The sequence below is a fragment of the Saimiri boliviensis genome, chromosome 2, assembly GCF_048565385.1.
Source record: "Saimiri boliviensis isolate mSaiBol1 chromosome 2, mSaiBol1.pri, whole genome shotgun sequence".
Classification (NCBI taxonomy): domain Eukaryota; kingdom Metazoa; phylum Chordata; class Mammalia; order Primates; family Cebidae; genus Saimiri; species Saimiri boliviensis.
This window is the reverse complement of record NC_133450.1, coordinates 163669202-163689727: the sequence shown is the minus strand read 5'-3', so window position 1 is coordinate 163689727 and position 20526 is coordinate 163669202. Positions and strand designations below refer to the sequence as shown.

The 20526-nt window shown below is 37.5% G+C and overlaps 1 protein-coding gene across 38 annotated transcripts in view; it reads left to right on the top strand.

Moving 5' to 3' along the window:
• PTPRD (protein tyrosine phosphatase receptor type D) overlaps positions 1 to 20526 on the top strand; it is a 2307989-nt gene that overhangs the window by 579268 nt on the left and 1708195 nt on the right. For all 38 annotated transcript variants that reach the window (XM_074394799.1, XM_074394802.1, XM_074394800.1 and 35 more), the window contains one exon: positions 18361 to 18433. The gene's annotated coding sequence lies outside the window, so the exon portion shown is untranslated. Of the gene's footprint in view, positions 1 to 18360; positions 18434 to 20526 lie in introns of those variants that run through there.

Genomic DNA, 20526 nt, shown 5'->3' with positions numbered 1-20526 from the left:
AGGCTAGAATATCTCCTTGGAAACATTATGTTTATTCTTCTTTATGTCACTTTGATCTTCAGTTGTGAACCATCACCTCACCTTTTTTACATCATAAACCACTCTGAATTGCAGACCTAAACTACAAAATATCTTAGAAAAATGTACATATGCAATTCACACAAAATTGTACAGACTTTTTTGGAAGGCTCATAGGAACTTCAAAATAACCTCTGAATTCCACAGAGTTTCATTGAGAGAAGGTAAAGATCTCTAAGCTACAGGATTATACTCCTTTACCAGTTGGTGATAGCCAGCCTTTGTTTTCTACAATACTCCCCATGGATAAATATCACATTGAAAGAGAGGGATTTATGGTTTGAGTATCAAAATGGCTTTCTTTCTCAAACATCAAGTAAAACATTATCTCTAAGTAAAACATTAGATGTGCTACCTTTCAAACCTGTATTCATTTTGTTTAACTTTTTACATAGATAGTTTTCAGGTTTTGTAAAAACTAATGCCTAAGTGTATCAGAGAGGCAATATCAAATTTAGTAGAGGCTCTAGTAGAGCCTCTAATATAAGTTTTAATTCACAACCAGAAAACATTTCATTATCTGTAGCTTTGTGTCTTTAGAACTTTATTATATCTTAGAGATTACCTGCTCTTACTGCCCTCTGTTTGTGTAGATGAGAACTTAACTCTAATTCAGAAATACCCAATGCTTTACCACATTTGATTTGTGTTAGAACTCAGATTCCATATATATATAGATTGATAATATATATAGTATATATATTATTATATAATAATAATAGAATTGAAGTATTCTCAGTTAAAATTCAGATCATTTCTTTACTGATCTCTTAAACTTTTCAACTGTCTACATGTTACAGGTATTCAAAGACTTTCACAAATAAATTCATATTAGGTAAAGAAATAATCTCCTGGAAATTTTCTTTTTGTTTGCAATAAAATATTGTCAAGATTTTTTTAAATTCTGGATAATTACTTGTCATTTAGATTTATTTGAATGAGGTCTGGTGGGGAGAAGAACAGTGTACACTAGCGTTGGTGACAAGTTACACCAACCCATGTCATCTTCAGTCCTTCTATTTGCACCTCGCTTTCTGGTGGTTCTCCAATGGTCTCAGGTGTTCTGTATTTTAACTTCCACAGTCAGCATCATCTCTGTCAGTTTCTTCACCAACACTAATGTATTTAGTAGTCCTGCTAGCAGCTCTGCTTGTTACCTTTCCTGAAAGTAACTGCATCTTAATAAGGATCCCAGCATATGGCAGTAGTGTAAAAGTGCTGAGGGTACAATTCTACCCCAGCGCAAGGATAGTAACATTCTGGGCTCTCAGGAAATGGTCTGGACAGATAGGTTTCTTTTCTGCAGCTCTGTAAATCTTCTTTTGTGTAAGTTGGCAATCTATGGTGCTTTAATAGATTGCATTTAATAGATTATTCTACTTTGAGGATTCATCTCTGAGTCTTCTATCTCCGTATGCCTCTTTATGCTGATTCCTCAGAACTGCATAATAGTAGGGCAGAAATGGAAAAAACTTTAAATTACACATAGAGAAATGACCCCTGTGGCAGCTGAACAGGTGAAAAGGGGGTTGAATTTGCTCTTATCTTTTATATGCCTACAGGGCCTTATTTGCTAGTGCTTAAAATCTCTGGAAAAAAGCAGTAGAAAGTTTTAGTATTTTGCTACCTCTGCTACTGTGTTCCCACAGGGACAGTGCCCTATTTCTTACCATTATTCATTGTCGTTCTGCTTCTAAACAGCAATACTTCTGAGGATGATTGTGTAGTGCTGCAGATGCTGCTTTACTTCAGCTAGGAATACTTTCCAGAAATTCTGTCACTGAAGATGTGCTTCTAAGGAGGATGTTATTTTGCCATGAGCAGATGAGATCATATGTTATATTTAGGATACATAGGGAAGGCAATGTATTGTTCAAATGGGTTACAGCATAGATCTAAAGTTTATATCTTATTTAAGTTACGTTAACTTGAAGAAATGAATTTTCTTCTTTGTCCAAGGTAAAAAATTTTGTAAAAGTGCTTCATTATTTTCTGTATATGATTGTGCAAAGAAAATTATAATTTCAGTAAAATTAAACCAGTTAGTGACATTTCCATATCCTTGATACCTAGACTGCTGAAAATTTGTTGTTGTTTCTTGCTCATATTCCGTCGTTTTTTTAGTGAATCTAGTAGAGCCTCTAATATAACAAGACAATTAAAGGGTTTTGCACCTTCCCCACTCCTTAATTGTATACAGCAGAAAATAAAAAATTTAAAATAGTTGCTCTAAAATATAATATGCTTACTTCAGTAGTCCTATCTTATTTTAGTTCCTTAAAAAGCAGGTTATTGACCTACTCAGAAAACTATTTTCTATAGATAAGATCTAAAAGTATGTTTTTTTAAAGCCTTATTTTCCTAGAAATCAATTCCACTGAATTTCACATTTCTATTTATTTTCTTTCTAGCACATTCAAAATTAAAATGGAAACATCTTCGAGGATATAGTCAGTCTTTCACATAATTTCAAACTACCTCAAGATACAACTACACATTTCTCATATGACAAATTTTTGTGTGGGCATGAAAAAACAAAATATCATTTACAATAGTTATATTTAAAAGCTGTTTTCTTTCACTAGCTGCGTAATGTGCTCTTGTGAGTTGTTTAAATATATATTTCTTTTAGAGAAAGCATGTGCTTTTTATGAAAAATTATGTTTTTCCATTCTTGTTTTTCAAAAACAGTGAAATACATTTACTTTAAGCAAAGGAAAAACATTTTAAAATGTATCACTCTTCAAAACAACAAATAGAAATTGTGAAAGAAAAACAATCTCGCCCACATTACAGTAAATTTAGTTAGCAGGAGGGTGGAGTTGCACAGTAATAGCTTTTAAGCAGATTATCTCATTTTCAAATAGCACATATTGCACTTTGTGTGAAACTGAGATGGAAGAATACATTTCAATTTGATTAAATACCTTTAAAAGTGAAGTTTATCAGTGCTCAATTTAATTTTGCATTTAATACATTTTTACTTGACTCTCATTTTTTCGCTCCCACTTTGAAAATAATCTTTTCTTTCAAGGAAAGAATATGCTTAAGCCATTTTAGCCTATGATCACTGATTTAGGAAAAAGTTAACTATGTGAGTTCCATAAACAAGCCTGCAGAAACCAAATGTAACCACTGGTTGCTAAGTAGTTTGCTGTTGATTCACCCTACATAGCTGGATAGTCTTTAAGTTGATAGGATCACTAATGTTTATTTGGAAAAACAAGGGTGGATAAGCAGTGATTGCATTCCACACTGGAGGTAGTGGCAATTAAGTTATAGTAATGTGGCTGCCTGTATAATTGGTATTCTCAGTATGTAGTTTGGGCAGAAACATATCTGCTCCTTGGAGCCCTTATTAGGTGTATCTAAAATGTTTCTGCCAGTTGTTGAATATGCTGGACAACTATCCATTTACTCAAAGCTACATTCAGCATGCATAAAAACTGTCAGTGTTCCTAATTCAATAACATCAAACTACCACGAAATGGGAAGACTTTTGGATTCTCTGGTCAACAGTGCATTCATTTTTATAAATCCATTTAACAACAACAAAAAGCTTGCTTATTTCACTTCTTTCTCTAATTTGAGCTTATTTTTCTAGATAGAGTTTTACCTACCAAACACTGGTTTTGCTGCTGTCATTCACTATTTTCATTCCAGTCGTATCCTCACTTTGCAGCAAAGACATGCATTACTGAGAACAAGGAGCAGCATGCCTTTGAAATTCTGATTGCTATGCACTTGAACTAAAGGCAATTTAGGAGAATGGTATTTAAGCTTCTGAATTTTTTCCTTAGAAATTAGAATAATTAAAATTGTGAAGCTCAAATTTTAAATCACAGATGTCTCATATTCTTTGTTTGCCAAACAGACGTAACATTGTTTTATTGTTTTCATCTTTAAGTTTTGTCCTCTCTCTGTTTCACGTACCAAAGAAATTGCATTCAATTTGATAAATTCATCTGAATCAGAAGGTTAGAGTAGAATGAAAAAAGGTCTTAGGATTCATGTAGTACAATCCCTTTGTTGTTTTCCCCCGGAAAAGAAAACTGAGACCACACTTAGTGACTTTCCTTAGAACACAGATAGATAGGACATTTTAACCCAGGAGTTTTAGTTTATAAGCACTTAGCTTTACAAGCACTTTCTTTATATAAAGAAAATGTTTTTCAGGTGGAAATTAAAATGTATTTAATTCCTAATTGTAATCTAACTTACTTGGGTAACTCTCCCCATTTTGTATTGCAACTTCTATTTTATATATGCAAACATACACAAATAATAGACACTTATATACCTTACATTTTGGTAGAGAAAACTCATGGGCCCATTTTTCTCCATATTTTATTTGTCATAGCATTCAAATAATTGTCTATAGGGACATGGACAATTTGGGTTTTTTAGTGTTTATGTGACAAATAAATCATTCTTTGTATTCACTTTCTGTTGGTTCAAATGAAAGTTTTAAATTGCCAAAGTAGAAATAGGATTGTAACCAGGAGTTCCAGGTTCTTGGCCTCCCCTACCCCAGGAATGGGGGAAGAGGCTCTGGAGGTGCAGTCGGCTTACCATTCATATAAATATCACTGACCCAAATGAGCTTTGCAGAGAGCAGTTTATTAGGCAGAGAGAGAGAGAGAGAAAGAGGTAGAGAGACAGCTCCTACATTGTTGTTGGAAGGGATCCCCGAAAGGGAAATCGGCACAGGCAAGGTGCAGTGGAGTTTTAACTTTGAAGTTATTCCCACCCCATTTATGTTTTTGTCCAATGAGAGGAGTCTTTTCAAAGTGATTGATCGACTCTGATGCTGGATTGGCTTCTTGGCTCACAATTAAAGCTTCCTGCCCCAGAGCTTTTGGTGGGCTTTCTAAACAAGGAAGTTCACTAGCCCACATCTGAGAAAGTTAGACAAAGAATTCTAGGTTCCTGGACGGAGAGGTGGACGGAGGCATGGCACTGGGAAGTTCTTGCCTTTGAAACCATGTCCCTTGTGGACTCAGGAAGAGAAGGTAACATAGTCCCTCAGTCCCCCCTCTAAACAGGAAAGTCCAACTGCTGTTGGAACACGGGCGTTGATTGCTCCTTAGCTACTCCTGCTGAATTGGGGCATAGAAGGGGCCCTGCAGTTGAGGTTTCCTCCAGAGGGGAGTCTTCCGGGGTGCAGGTAGATCCAGAGGTCCATGATAGAACTCACGAGTCAAGGACATCCGGGGTACCATTTGCAGGATTGTTTGTGGCCTTATGGCTTTAATTCTGGAAGAAACAAATTTGACAAGAAGGTTAAAGATGAGAGGCCCAAAGACCAGCAATAATAGAATGGTTATGGCTTCAGCCGAGTGTGATGAATCCATGAGTCAATTCCCACCACCTTAACTGCCGTTGGGGTACAGAATAACCAAAAATGGTCCTTCCAAGATGGGCCTAGAGAAGGAGAGCCTGAGGGGAGAGACTTAACAAGCACCAAGTCTCCAGGGCAGAACAACTCTTTCCCTTTTTCTCTAGGGTGTGCTTCAGGTAAGGTCCTAAGAACATGTTGGTACTTAGCTGAGGAGGTTATATTTTTTATTAAATCTGCTGTTTGCTTGCCTAATACAAGATCATTCATAAAAAAGCGCTGTTTATAAAGCATCTCATAGGGCTGAGTCATATATTCTGAGGAGAGTTTCGAGCCCTTAAGAGTGCTGTTGGCAATAGAGAAGGCCATAGGAGGTGTGTTTCCTGTGCCAGTTTCTTTATGTGTCTTTTAAGAATTTCATTCATCTTCTCCACTTTCCCTGAGGACTGAGGCCTCCAAGCAGGGTGATGATACTGTATTCCTAATGCTCTGGAAATTCCTTGGGTCTTTGCAGCTTTGAAGGCAGGGGTGTTACTGCTTTGAAGACAGGGAGGGAGTCTGAATCTAGGGATTACTTCATTAGTCAGGACTTTTTATTACCTCTTGGGCCTTTTCTGTTCTGCAGGGGAAAGTCTTAACCCAGCTGGTGTAGGTATCTACACATACTAGCAGATATCGTTATCCCCAAAACGTAGACATATTGGTAAAGTCCATTTGCCAGTCCTCACCTGGATAATGACTAGCTCGCTGTTCCCTAGATTTGTGATAGCCAAAAGATTATTTTTCTGTCATATTTCACATCCTTTGACTATTTGTTGAACAGCCTTGAAGAGACCATTTTTTGGTAAATATAGATTTGGCCATCCGATGTGTATTCTCCATACTCATATGGAAGGTTTGATGCAGGCTTTTAAGTACTTTCCACTGGCTGGCAGCAGGTAGGAGTACTTTTTCTTCCTCTGTAGCTAGCCATCCTGAAGGAGGAAGATTATGTCCCTCGCAGATTGCCAGCTCTACCTCTTTGGATGAGTATTAAGGTCTAGTTCCCTGGAGAGGGTTCTCCCATATTAAAGACCCTTCTCTAAAATTTCCTTATGGTATTTAATGGGCGTTCCCGCTGAGGTTAGGAACTCTCTTTCCTTCCATATGGCGATATGAGCATGCAGAACCAGGTAAGCATATTTGGAATCTGTATAAGTTTATTCTCTTTCCTTTTCCTAATTTTAGAGCTTGAGTGAGGGCTACTAGTTCTGCCATCTGGACACTAGTTCTAGGAGGAAGAGAAATACTTTCAGGCACTGTTTGATCACTGACTACCGCATATCCTGCTTTTTGAACTCCATTCTCCATAAATGAGCTTCCATCAGTGTATAGGTTAAGGTCAGGATTGGCTAGAGGAGTTTCTAAGAGTTCCTCTCCAGCTACCTAGTTCTGGGCTATACGTTGCTGACAGTCATGTTCTGTGTCTGCTCCTGCCTCAGGAAGAAAAGTGTCTGGACTAAGGGCTGCACATGTGTGCAGCTGAAGTACAGGCCCTTCGAGTATTAAGGCCTGGTATTTGAGTAAGTGCTTGTTAGACAGCCATAAGCCTCCTTTAGAGGCCAGAATTCCAGCTACATCATGTGATGTCCATACAGTTAGATCTTTCCCTTGCACTATTTTTACAGCTTCTGAGACCAGTATAGCCACTGCGGCTATGACCTGCAAGCAGTGTGGCCAGCCTTTTGCTACTACATTAATTTTCTTACCTAGGTATGCCACTGGTTGTGGTGTGGTCCCCAGAATCTGGGTGAGAATCCCCAGTGCCACTCCTGACTTTTCTGTAACGTATAGGGAGAAATCGTTCCCTGTAGGAAGGCTTAGAGCTGGAACCTGCAGTAGTGCCTGCTTTAGGTCTGAAAGGCTGCCTAAGCTATAGGGTTCCATTGATTGGATGAGTGTTAGCCTTTTGGGGTTTCCTTAGAGTTTATAGGGTTTGGCTATTTAACCCTATCTGGGAATCCACAATCAGCAGAAACCAGTTATTCCTAAGAATCCCTACAACTATTTTAAGGTCTTTGGATGATGGAAGGCCCATATGAGTTGGAGACGCTCATTTTCAAGGACCCAAGTGCCCTTAGACAAGACTAGCCCTAGGTATTTTACCTCTTGCCCACCAAGTCAGGCTTTTGGTTTGGAAACTTTATATCCACAGGTTGCAAGAAAGTTTAGGAGGTCCTGGGTGGCCTGTTGACACTGGGTTTCTGAGCTTGCAGCTAAAAGTAAGTCATCTATATATTGAAGAACCAGGGTACCTGGATTTGAAAAATTAGTAAGGTCCTGAGCTAGAGCCTGGCTAAACAAGTGATGGCTATCGCAAAAGCCGTGGAGTAACACTGTCCAGTGAGTCTAAAGGGTCTTCAAAGGTGAACAGAAACTGGGAGTCAGGATGTAATAGAACACAGAAAAAGACATCTTTAAGATGCAGGACTGTGAACCATTGTGCCTCGCCTGGTATTTGAGAGAGCAACATATAAGGGTTGTGCCCAGCTGAGTATAAAGGGATTACAGCTTCATTAATTAGCCTGGTATTTTGCAGCAGCCTCTATTGTCCATTAGGTTTTTGTACTCCTAAAACTGAGTATTGCAAGGGCTATTACAGGATTTTACTAGACCCTGAGCTTTTAAATTCTTTACAATGTTCTTTAGCCCCTTTTTGGCTTCTAGTTTTAGGGGATACTGTCTTTGCTAAGGAAAAGAGGTGGGATCCTTTAGCCTTATTCGAATTGGGCAGGCATTCTTTGCCCATCCAAATTGTCTGCCCATTGCCCAAACTTCAGGATTAATCCCTTCTTTAAAGAATGGGAAGCATAGAGGGATTTCCTCCGTGACGATGTTCATATAGATAATGGCTCCTGCTCTGGCTAAGAGGTTTTGCCCTAGTAAGGGAGTGAGACTTTCTGGCATGATGAGGAAGGCATGGGAGAAGAACATATCTCCCCAGTTACAGCTTAGGGGATGGGAGAAATATCAGGAGACTGCTTGTTCTAGGACTCCTTAGACAGTTACAGACTTGGAGGACAATCGTCCCAGACAGGAAAATAAAACAAAGAAGACTGTGTCAGTGTCCAGGAGGAGCTCAACCTCCTGGACCTCTATGGTTAGCTTTACCTGGGGCTCAATAAGGGTGATAGCTTATGCTGGTGCTTGCCCTGGGCACCCTCAGTCCTGCTGTTAGGTCATCTGGTTGGCCACCACATGTGCTGGGAACGTTTGTCCCCTGGGACATTGTGCCTTCCAGTGATCCCCTTGGCACAGTGGGCAAGGACAAGGTGATGGTCCATTTCTCTGGGGACAATTTCTTATAAAATGTCCCATTAGACAAAAGTGGTAGCAAGCTTTGCCAGCCTGGTGGCTAAACCCAAGCCTTCCTCTCCTCTGAGCCCCTTGGGTCTGCTTGCCTGAAGGCCGTGACTAGGGCTGCAGCTTTTCTCTTGTCTCTCCTGTTCCTTTCAGCCTGTTCCTCTTGGTCTCTATTATAAAACACCAAGGTTGCTAGATTTAGTAATGATTCTAGGTTCTGTTCTGGCCCCAGGGCCAGCTTCTGGAGCTTTCTCCTAATGTCTGCTGCTGATTGTATAATAAATTTGTCCTTTTGTGTTAACTGACCCTCAATGGAGTCTAGTGACAAGGGAGTATACTTTTTGAAGGCCTCCCATAACTGCTCAAGGAAGGCTGTTGGGTTTTCTTCCTTTCCCTGAGTTATGATGTATAACACTGCATAGTTCATGGGCTTCTTCCTTAATCTCTCAAGTACACAGGTTAATAGGTGTCTGCAACTCTAGTCCCTCTGTTCTGAGTCAGGATCCCAGTGAGGGTCCATGCTAGGGACTGCTTGTCTACCTATAGGGAATTTATCCTTCTCCTCTGTCATCATTTGGTCATATATTTGACTAAGGTACCATGTGTCCCCAAACTCTTGACCTGCTACTACAGCAGCCTCTCTCCCATTGCTGGTTAGGGTTTGACTAAGCAATAACATAATATCTTTCCAATCTAATTCAAAGGACTGACCCAGGCCTTTGAATTAGATTGGAAAAAGATTATGTTATTGCTTAGTCAAACCCTATATATATGTGTTTGTCTAGGTCATCTGAAAATTTTCCTAAGTCCACCTTGATTTGCTTTAAGTCAGAAAGTGAAAAGGGAGTATGTACCTTGGTTGGGCCAAGTTCTCCTACTGCCTATAGGGGCAAAGTTGGGATACCTCTGTAGCTTGAGGTGTTTGGGCCTCTTTGGTCTTCCCTGATTTCTCTTGGGTTATGGGAGCTGAGGAGACCAGGTCAGCTTTGGTGAAAGGTGGAGCTCCAGGGAGTCCTAAACATGGAGGTGGTCCTGAGGACGGGTCCCTAGGGTATGGGATACAGGCCTTACATAGCTGAGGATTATTTCTTAGAGAGAAGAAAACTTGCACATAGGGAACCTCAAACCATTTACCTTTGCTCTTACGGAACAGGTCTAATTGTACAATGCGGGTGTTGTGATTTATACTTCCCTTAGGAGGCCAGGATTCTCTAGTTGGCAGAGGGTATCGCAGCCACGCTGTTTGGCAGAGAAAAATGAGCTGCTCCTTCTTCAAGGATCATGTGCCATATTGGTCCCAGTTATCCAGGATACACTTTAAAGGAGACTTCGCCTTGGGAAGAGTAGTGACCATCTGAAACTGAACACAGGAATGGCCACATCCCTGGTTATTCCTTGCAACTGCTAGGCCTGTAGCATCCCCCAGTTATAGTGATAGCCCTGTGGAGTCCCGCAGTTATAGCACCTTGTAACTTCCTTGGCCCAAGAGGCATGACCATCTTCCAGGCCCCCCTGTGCTGGGTTTTAATCATGCTTACCAGAATCATGGCACACGCTCCCTGTCTCCATGTCCCTATTGACCACCATAAGGACATGGGGGACCGCCCGGATTAGTGGTCCCTACTGGCATTTCCCTGAAACCTAGACCAGTGAGGCTTGGGCGATGGGTATCCATGTTCCCCAGCAAGAGTTCAATTAACATAGGTCTGATTATAAAACTGTCCTGGGAGGATAAACTCCTAAGGAGACACCTCTAAGCACAACAATCCTAAAGGCTGGATAGCCACATGGCCAAGGCTGAAACAATGCCCTCAGGACTCCGGCCTCCTCCGCTACCCCACTCTCCATTATAGGAATATGGCCTAGGGCTGTGGGGCCTGTAATTAACTATTTGAGCCCTGGACCAGGTCTGACCGTGGTATTCTAGATGGAGAAGTTTTGCCATATGGAGAGCTGATCCTAGGCAAGAGAAATTGTACATTATTAGATTCTGGTACCATTCAGTTGGATTGGGAAATTTGTGGATGACAATAAAGAGAATGTTCTATAGCCCCTTAGTACCCATTGATAAGACTCTAACTCCATTGGGACTTAATCTAGCAGTGCAGACTAAGGGAACTGGCTCTGTGCATTTATACTGCAGGAAGTTCTCGTAGGCATAAGCCAAAGGGCACTGCAGGCATGAGTCACTGGGCTCAAGTTTTTTGATAATTCAATTATAATTTTGATTATTTGAATTTAATTCCATAGGAAATTGAGCTACAGAGATAGAAAGAGTTTTGTGAACAACAAAACTATGCATATGTCTATACACCTTTTTTATGTAGCCAATTAAAAACTAAGATGGCATTTAGGGTAAGGTTTTTCTTAGTCATACATTTTTTTAACTTAGACACATTATAAACAACACAAGAATAAAGTGTTTGGAATCAAGGTCAGAGATGAAAGTTTATCATCAGTTGTTAGGGGCAATAATTGTTAAAAAAAATCTGGGAGAGAAGTGAAGATCTAAACCAAGGTCAGGGCCATAAGGATGGAGGGGAGGGAATGGATACAATAGTAACACAAGATTTTATCCCCATAATCTAGAGAACTAAGTGACTACAGTTCTCTGAGAATAGCTGAATAAAAGAAAAATATAAAGTGTGTCCAAATTATCTCATTTGTGCAACTAGGCAAATATTCCAAGGTGTAATGGTGAAGTGTATGGGCAGTCTGTTTGAGTACCAGCTCTAATAATTATTAGCTATGTGAATTCAGGCAAATACCTTTATCTCTTTGAGGATCATTTCTGTTATTTTCAAAATGGTGATAATATTAATATCTCCCATATGAGGTTGTGGGGTAACTACATTAAGACATTAGAAGTGTATGATACATTATAATTGTACAATCAATGCTATCTATTGTTATTGTTCAATGAGATAGAGAACACAAAATCAGATTAGTAGAATAAGGGTAATTGGATATTTTCATGATTTGAACCAAGGGTGTCTTTGGGACATTCACGTAAAAATGTTGAATTTGGGGGCTATATATTTGGGATTTATCAGGAGTAGGTTATTATTCAAGCCATGGCTTTGTATTAAGCCATTATGATATATGTTATAGAATGAAAAGGGCAAAATGTTAAAAATGAAGTCCTGAGAAAAAATATGAGATACACATGATCAATAATTAAGAAGTCATAAACAGAGTTATCGAAGAAATAAAGAGAAAATTAGCATCATGGAAGTCAGGAGATAAGTTGTAAAATGGTACCAGTGTTCAGTAGAACCAAATATTAGATGATATTGATAAAATAAATTTAAATCTGCATTTGAAATTATCAATATGAAGCTCATTGGCAATTTCAGACACATCAGTACCAGTAGAAAGACTCTCATTTACAAGGTGTGTTGAAAAGGTTTAGAAATAGAGGTATTGAAATTAAACTACTTTTTGAGATAAGATGACTAAAAAGAAAATGGAGAGCATAATAACTATATAGGCTGCAAAGCCTATAAGAGCTTTGTTTGTTTCCTTTGTTTTTCTTTCCCATTTAAGATGAGATATTTGAGCTTTCTTTAAAGCTGCCTTCAATGGAATTATTTTCTAGATATTAAAGTTGCAGGTTAACAAAACAGCTTTTTGTATGTAAGATGAATGACATCTTTTCTAAGAAAATAAAGATTGTTGCTCTCTGAAATATTAATAGTCAATTCCCATGGAAAACTTTTCTTGTTTAAACCATCCATTAAATGTAAAGGGAATGTGTGTTAGTTTCTTAATTAGCTTGTTGTCTCAGTGCAATAAAGAAATACTCAAGACTGGGCAATTTATAAACAAAAGAGGTTTAATTAGTTCACAGTTTCACAATATACAGAAGTATTACTGGGGAGGCCTCTGGGAGCTTTTCCTCATGGCAGAAAGCAAAGCTGGAGCAGGTGTCTTCATATGGTTGGAATGGGAGGAAGGGTACGGAGAGGTGCTGCACACTTCTAAGTGACCAGATCTCATACTTACTCACTCTTGCTGCAACACCACCAAGGGGAATGGTGTTAAACCATAAGAAACTACCCCCATCATAATCACCTCCCACCAGGCCCCACCTTCAACACTGCGGATTATGATTTGATATGAGATTTGGGTGGTGACAAAAATCCAAGCCATGTCAGTTTTTTATTTTAAATATTATTTTGTGGGGCATGGTGGCTCACTCTTGAAACCTCGGCACTTTGGGAGGCTGAGGCAGAAGAACTCCTTGAGTCCAGGAGTTTAAGACCATTCTGGGGAACATAGTGAATCCGCATCTCTACAAAACAAAACATTAAATAATTAACTAGTCGTGGTGGCACATAACTGTAGTCCCAGCTACTTCAAAGAGACTAAGGTGGGAGGATCACTTGAGCCTGAGAGATTGAGGCTGGAGTGAACCATGAGTGTGCCACTCCACTCACCTTGAGCAACAGAGTGAGGTCCTATCTAAAAATAAATAAATAAATAAATAGATAAATAATAAAAATTATTTGTGCTGTTTGTGGAATCCTGGCAAAGTGTGTGTGTGTGTGTGTGTGTGTGTGTGTGTGTGTGTGTGTGTCCTGCTGCTATTCAATTTGATACCTAAGTGGTCAGTTCTCATTTTATGGTGGGCTATAATCTGAGTGTGATGCTTAAATGCTGATAAACTTGGTGATCAAATGCGGATAAACTTGGTGCTCAGTAAGCAAATGGGCTTTAGAATGTTTCTCCAGGCTTGGCAGTCAAAAACATCAGGGAGTCAAGCATGTGTGTAGCACGCTGATGCCCATTTACCTGTCAACAAGCTACTATTTGTGTGTCATAGATGTCAAGGAGAAAGGGATCCAAATAGGGCTGAGAAAGCAGAGATTCCACTAGTGTGTGTAAACTGTCAGGCCTAACCTGTCCTGGCTTTTATTAAAATAATTAATAAATTCATATCTTTCTTTGAAATACCTAATACTGTATTTATTTGGGAGATAAGCAGTGTGAGTGTCATTGGGTGTACTGCCAGATACCAAGTTGAATATATCTAGGAGTGAAGCTTATTTTAAATCTACAGGCCGGTGGGAATCTGAAATGATCATTGGTCAGTTATGTTCCACCTCATTATTTAGACAGTCACCTATGTCCTGCTAAGTTTTAAACACAAACAAATGCAGATATAGGCTTTCTACTTCCTGAACAGGGGCCAAAGTTAGTTGTCAGAAGTATTTATTTTTCTTACATTCTGCCTAATTTTATATTAAGTAAATTGTTATTAATCTGGAAACCATTAAAGGATATTTCATTTATAAGGAATTAAAGCTATCATATTTGGTCACCATAAAATTTGGGATGGGGCAAATGGACAGTAAGATTGGTCTGGAGTTGTTAATTAGCAGGATGGTGAGACTGAAGGAAGGCTGAAATGATGAGGGTGTGGAGAGGTAGACCCATGGTCCATCTGGATAGGGAACTAAAAAGAGCCAGAAATTAGACTTAAATGTAAAACCTAAAACCATAAAAACCCTGGAAGATAACCTAGGCAATACCATTTCGGACATAGGCATGGGGAAATATTTCATGAGAAGATGCCAAAAGCAATTGCAACGAAAGTAAAAATCAACAAATGGGATCTCATTAAACTAAAGAGCTTCTGCACAGCAAAAGAAATTATCAACAGATAGATGACTTACAGAATGGGAGAAAATTTTTTCTAACTATTCCTTTGACAAAAGTGTAATATCCAGCATCTATAAGGAACTTAAACAAATTTACAAGAAAAAAATACCACTTTAAAAAGTGGGCAAAGGACATGAACAGACACTTCTCAAAAGAGACATACATGCAGCCAACAACCATATTGAAAAACAGCTCATCGTTAATCATTAGAGCAATGCAAATTAAAGCCACAGTGAGATATTATCTCATACCAGTCAAAATGTCTATTATTAAGAAGTTGAAAATAATACATACTGGCAAGAATGTGGAGAAAAAATAATGCTTATATACTGTTGGTAGTAGTGAAAATTAGTTCAACCACTGTGGAAGACAGTGTGGAGACTCCTTAAAGAACTGAAAACAAAAAATAACATCAACCCAACAATGCTATTACTAGGTATATACTCGAAGGAATATGAATTGTTCTATTATAAAGACACATGCATGTTTATGTTCATTGCAGTACTATTCATAATAGCAAAGACATGGAATCAACTTAAATGACCATCAGTAATAGATTAGATAAAGAAAATATGCCACATATATGTCACGGAATACTATGCAGCCATAAAAAAGGAACAAAATCATGTCCTTTGTAGGGACTTGAATGGAGCTTGAGACCATTTTCTCTAGAAAACGAATGTAGGAACAGAAAGCCAAATACTGCATGTTCTCACTTATACCTGAGAGCTAAATGATGAGAACACATGAACACATAGAGGAGAACAATATGCACTGGGGCCCATTGGAGGGTGGAGGTTGAGATAAGAGAGAGGATCAGGAAGAATAACTAATAGGTATTAGGTTTAATACTCAGGTGATGAAATAATCCTCACAACAAATGCCCATGACACATGTTTACCTATGTAACAAACCTGCACATGTACACATGAACTTAAAAGTTCTTAAAAAAAAAAAAAAAAAGAAAGAAAGAAAAAGTAAAGCCAGGAGTTGAGAAGAATGCAAGAAGAAGAAAGAGTAAAAGTCAGGAATTTATGTGGAAGAAACAATTTAGAGGTTAAAGAATCAGAAATTATTGTAAGAAAGAATTTCAGTTTGATAAATTTAATTTTAGCTTTATTTGTGAATGGAAGGCAATTGTTTGCATTATTATATTTATGATTTTTATGAGGAGTCCATAATAGGCATTTTATATGTCTCTTCATTATGTGTGTATTTTACTAGATAATTAGGTGCATTTCATATCTGTTTACAGAATTCTTTTGTTTATAAAGCCTAAAAGACTCTAAAGAGAAGCGTACATTTTGTCTTTTAAATTTTTCTTTTAATTGTAGACTTTTATAACCCTCAGAAACACTCTCTTTTGTATAATTTATTTGACAATTAGAGCAGAAAACATACTTTGTAATTTTTTTTTTTCCCAGAATTGCATGTCTCCTTAACTGCTGGTGTTTGTAAAACATTGCATACTCAGCTCTAGTATTCTAAGAATTAAAATTAGTGGCTATGGGATAGGATTTATTTTGTGACTTAGGTGCTCATGGAAGTTTTGAAAATGATTAGTATGAATGAAGAATGATAAATTGGCTTCTAAATTTGTAGTAACAGATCTTATGTAAGAATTGACTTTAAAGGTAAACAACACTTTTTTACACAACACATGTGTTCTTGTGTGTCTTCGCATGTGTACGTGTGAGAGAGAATCTGTTATTCACTTCTTTTTGTGAAAGCTAAAAAAGCAAAGTATGAAATGCCAAAAAATCAAAACAATACAACACAGAAGAAATAAAACAAAAAGAAACAGCAGGAAAGCCAACTTCTAAGAGCAGAGAGAGAGAAAAAAATATCCAAGCTCTTCTAAGAGTGAACTGTATAACATCAGGCAGTAATCCAACCTGCTTAAGACTTGTTTTCCTAACCCTTAAGTGGAGAGTGGTGTAAGCTATATCCATCTCTAAATTAAATGCATTCTATAAATATTGATAAATTGATTTTTATAATAAATCTAATAACTTGTGAAACATCTTCCAGAAAGAAAAAGAATATTCATATGCAAAAGTTTCAAATACTATTATTATTAAATATTTCTTTATTTCTGTAAAATAAATGGCTGGTTTAGGAAAAAGGACTGGTTTGGGAAAATGTGAAGTTTGTAACACAAAAAGCTCAAAATTATATTCAGGTCTTACAAATACCGTATTTGTTAATGGTAATATACAAACACTGAGGATGTTCAAAAACACAGCAATTAACTTAGAAGTTCAAATTAAGAGTCATTTAAAATCTTACCTAAAGGCTGGGCACAGTGACTCATGCCTGTAATCCCAGCACTTTTGGAAACTGAAGCAGGCAGACCAGGTAACATGGAGAAACCCTGTATCCACAAAAAATACCAAAAAAAAAAAAAAAAAAAAAAAATTGTGACTCACACCTGTATTCCTAGCTACTTGAGAGACTGAGGTAGGAGGATCACCTGAGGCTGGGAGGCTGAGGCTGCAGTGAGCTGTTATTGTATCATTGCATTCCAGTCTGGGCAGAGTGAGACCTGGTGTCAAAAAAAATTTTTATATAATTAAAATTCTAATGTATATTAAAGAGATGTTTGATAATGTTGGATGCCGATATAGATATTCAGAATGGAATGTCATTTTTCCTTTAAACTCCCCGAAACAATCCTATATATTTATATAAATACATATATATGTATATATGTATATATACGTAGATGTATAATTTTTTGGCTTATTTTCAAGGAAACATTGATTCTAAGGTTGCCTGAGGTATCTTGGCGGAGAGTTATAAAGGGCAGAATCGCTTATAAACGGCTACTTTTAAAATTTTCAGTTGTGTGCTTTGATGATTTGTAAAATTATCTTTCCCGTTTTTTCCTTCTAGCATTCCTTTCCATTTAGTAGTACATGTAATTTGTAGACACGGCTAGCATATTAGTGTAGGTGGAGTGAAAGGCTCTCAGTCAGATTGCCTGCATTTCATTTCCAGCTCTACCAATTTACAGACCAAGAGGGTTTGGGCAAGTAACTGAGATTCTGTTTGCCTCAGGTTTCCCATCTGAGAGAGAGAGAGAGAAAGAGAGAGAGAGAGAGAGAGAGAGAGAGAGAGAGGGAGAGAGAAAGAGAGAGAGAGAGAGAAAAAAATCAACAGTAAGTCCCTTCTACCACATTAGGTTTCTCTGAAGATTAATATTATATACATAAAGCACCTGGCACATATTAACTGCTCAATAAATGTCATTTGGCTTAGGTTCTGAAAAAGTCAGCAGAAAAGTATAGTAGTACCTTGCACTTTTTAAAACATTATTCATTAAAGTTCTGTAAAAATATTAGATTTCATTTTCTACCACTCCTAAGCAAGAATTGCAATATTTTTCTTTGAAAACCTTAAGTCATTGATAAGTCAGTGAATGGATATTTTGGCAGTGATCATTTCAGGCATGTGTAAGTAGGACTGTGACTCTTCGATTAATATATGGGCATGAGTAGATGTTGCCCTTGCTAAGTAGTCACAATACCAAAGTTCTACTGTATTTTGAATACACACAGAAGAGAATCAGATTGCTGAATTAAAAATTTAGGAGAGGAAATAAGGCAGATCCATCAAAAAGGCAAAAAGATAGATGATGGAATGTGTGTTAATATTAGAATAAACTTATGAGTAAAATAGAAATTTAAAAATTATGGCTTTCTGAACTAGAAATTAGAGCATGGTTTAGAAAGAGTAACATTGGAGAACAGGTAGCAAGTGAAGAAGAGTCTAGGAAGAAAGAAATGTTGAAACTGTAGGCATGTGTAGGAAAGGGGTCAGATGTGGATAATCACTGTGAACCCTAAAAGTTCATTCCTTTATTGTCAATATTGACTTAAATGTGACATAACTGTCAGAAAATGTGAATTAAAGCTATCTCTCATTTTTCCTTCCAGGGAAATCTTGAGGAGTTTGATACTTTTCATCCTCCAGCTATAAAATCATCTTGTAGGGGGAGGCTGCACATTGGTAAGTCTCACTCAATCTAATTTCTCTTTTTAATGCTCATTTTAATACAGTCTTTGTCTTGGTTGTAATGTACAACTAACATGATTCAAAAGATATCAACATCATTGCTCAGCTAATTAGAGAATAATTAAAAAAAAAAATGGCCAGGCACAGTGGCTCACACCTGTAATCCAGCACTTTGGGAGCCCAAGGTGGGCAGATCATGAAGTTCGGATATTGGGACCATCCTGGCCAACATGGTGAAACCCCATCTCTACTAAAACTATAAAAAATTAGCTGGGTGTGGTGGCACCCACCTGTAGTCCCAGCTCCTCGGGAGGCTGAGGCAGAAGAATTGCTTGGACCCAGGAGGCAGAGATTGCAGTGAGCTGAGATCATGCCACTGCACTACAGCCTGGGCGGCAGTGCAACACTGTGTCTAAAAAAAATAAAAATTTATAAAATCATGATTTTACGTTTGTTTTTAATTACTCTAGTAATAGGAATGCTATTAAAACTTGTAGATATAAAATTAAAATTACATGCTAGAATGGAAAGTAGTATTTTTAATTTTAAAATTGTTAGTATTCCTTAGAGCTAATTTTTAGAATATTACATATATTGACAACTTGGCCCACAAGCAGTCCTTTATTGTCAATATTGTGAGCATCCATGAAGAGATCTGAAGTTATAATTTTTAAAAAGTTAATAAATTATACTCATTATATAAATGTTATGTCATAAAACCAAATATGCGGTTTTTATGCTTCAATGAAGTGTTTCTCTTTTACCGGTAAATAGCATTAATATTTCTTGGTATCATGTTTATGAGCAACATTCATCCCATTTGCCAACTCTCTCTCTCTCTCTGTGCTGTCTTTTACAGGCACATACACAGAAACACACTCATACACACATACACTTACAAAATCCTTAAAATATTTATCAGATCCAGGCTACTATTAGTAATTTAACTTTCCCAATTCATGTAAACTACAGACTCAGCAGCACTTCTATGCCCTCACTTTCTGATCAGTGGGAGGTTTTGATAGAACACTTCAACAGTTAAAAATGCTCAATCTGCACTCAAGGTAATGTACATTGCTATAAAATCACATAAATTTACTGCTATCTTTATAGATAAATATAGTAAAAAATATAAACTGTATACAATTGAAATGTAAGAAGATATAACAAAAGCAGTTATGTACAGAAATTAGTTAAAATTAAATTTTGGGGATACCAATCCTAAAAATCCTCTGATTTTCCTGATTTTTGTCAACTTCCAGAAGTTCTATTGGACATGCAAAGACTATTCAAAAACACTAACTCTAAGCATTAGATTCAATATATTGCACGTTACAAGGCAGCCAGTTTGTTTTTACATTTATATGTACAAATAGGCTTGCACATATGGCTGATGTGGAAAAAAATAGCTGGATCAAGAGTTTGAGGAGACTTAGAAGAATCCTTAGGGATCTTATCTGAATATTCATGTTCTAGAAAGTTTAGGGAGTGAATTTCAGGGAGGTAGTTATAGAGAATCAAAGAGCGAAATAATAGGGATGAATACCTTGTGTCCCATAGAATACTCCAAAGATACTTTGCAACCTTTTCAAGTTGCTGTCTGCAGACACACACCCATTTATGATTACTGTATTGTAGAATCCCTTAGCCATAGATAATCTTACCAATTATTTTCTCAGTAGTGTCTTTAGTTTTGGGCTATCAGATGTTATACTGTGAGAAGAAAAGAGATAAATTAAAGGCTATAGTAAGAAACTATTTAACCCAAGTTGTTTCTGCAGTTGTAAATCGACAATTCTATGAAACAGTTGTTTTTCACAGTGTATCAGATAATTTCCTTTGACGGTTGAGTATTAATCGAGATCTCCCATTCCTACTTCTTCCATTAGTAGCTCACATTTAATCAACTCTTAATTCAAATCCAAAATCAGGCAGGTAGGATATTAAGTGACAAATTCAAGGCATTCTAGACTAGCGAGCCTTCATTACATCTTTAATATAAAAGCATTCCTAATTCCTGATTCCATTTATTTGGGACTTCTCATTCAAAACCTAATGCTGCTGAACCAGTTCAAAATCCATTTAAA